The sequence below is a fragment of the Fukomys damarensis genome, unplaced genomic scaffold, assembly GCF_012274545.1.
Source record: "Fukomys damarensis isolate Sample0158 unplaced genomic scaffold, DMR_v1.0_HiC HiC_scaffold_5, whole genome shotgun sequence".
Classification (NCBI taxonomy): domain Eukaryota; kingdom Metazoa; phylum Chordata; class Mammalia; order Rodentia; family Bathyergidae; genus Fukomys; species Fukomys damarensis.
The window spans coordinates 41154297-41155304 of NW_022900917.1; the positions used below are offsets into that span (position 1 = coordinate 41154297).

The 1008-nt window shown below is 54.0% G+C and overlaps 1 long non-coding RNA gene across 1 annotated transcript in view; it reads right to left on the reverse strand.

Annotated features, from left to right (window-relative positions):
* LOC117284447 overlaps window positions 1–329 on the reverse strand; it is a 6067-nt gene extending 5738 nt beyond the window's left edge. Inside the window, exon 1 of the long non-coding RNA XR_004515537.1 lies at window positions 258–329. This is a non-coding gene — a long non-coding RNA (uncharacterized LOC117284447). The remainder of the gene's footprint in view (window positions 1–257) is intronic.
* Between the last annotated feature and the right edge of the window lie 679 nt (window positions 330–1008).

Here is a 1008-nt window from a genome sequence, read left to right on the forward strand (position 1 = left end):
CCGGCTGGCGAGCTCTGGCTGCCGGGAATCTAGGGGCCGGCCCGGCACAGCCGAGGGCACGGCGGAGCGCTCGCCTTTGCCCGCCTGCCTCTCCGCTTTCTCCCTCAGCCTTCATCCTTTCTTTCCCTGGCTGCATCACAAAAGCGCGGCGCCGAATGAAACTCGAAGCGGTGAAGCCTGGCTTCCTCTCACCTGGTGCGCATCGCCCTCGGGCGAGAGTGGAGTGGGGTTCCCCAAGATTGGGGACTCGGTCTTACCCAGGAGCGCGCTTGTGTTCGGCTCTGGCGAATTCCAGAGAGGTGCTGGATTGCGCGAGCGGTTGCAACATGTTCACGCTGGTGTGTGTGTGTGTGTGTGTGTGTGTGTGTGTCCGCGCAGGCGCACCCCAGGGCTCTCGTGCGTGCGGTGACAATGTGCCAGAAGCTCTTTGTTTGCTTGTGGCTTCCCCAGCCCATCTGCAAAGCAAATTGATTTTCAGTTTCGCTTGCAACTTAGTGTGGGCCACAACCTCGGATGCCCCTGGTATTTGTAACTGAATATTTCTTTCGGGCAGGGGGCTATTTTTAGTGCTGGGAATAAAGAGGCAAGCACGTTGACCTTTGTGCTGCTGCCTTTGGCTCTGAATAGGTGTCGGATCGAGCAGACAGATGTCCATCTAGTCGCGAACACGTGCTAGCCCTCAAGGGTGTACACACGTTTCTGCACCGTAGTTTTTTTTTTCTTTTTTAAAAAACTGCGAATCGTATGTTTGTAAAAAAAAACTTTCCTTTGTTCTTTTGGGCATTTTCTATTTTGGGTGATGGAGTAGGAGGAGAAAAGGTTGCAATTAGTTCACTGGAATAAAAGACAGCCTCTGAGTCAGAGCTGTCAGGTTGATAATTATTAACTTATAAAAGCAAATGTGCGGTTTAAGGCAAAAGGGGCGGGGCGAGGGCAGGTCCGCGGCAGACAATGGGGAACGTCTCGGGGACCGCCCGCTGCTTATTGTTCCGGGACTTGAGACCGCAG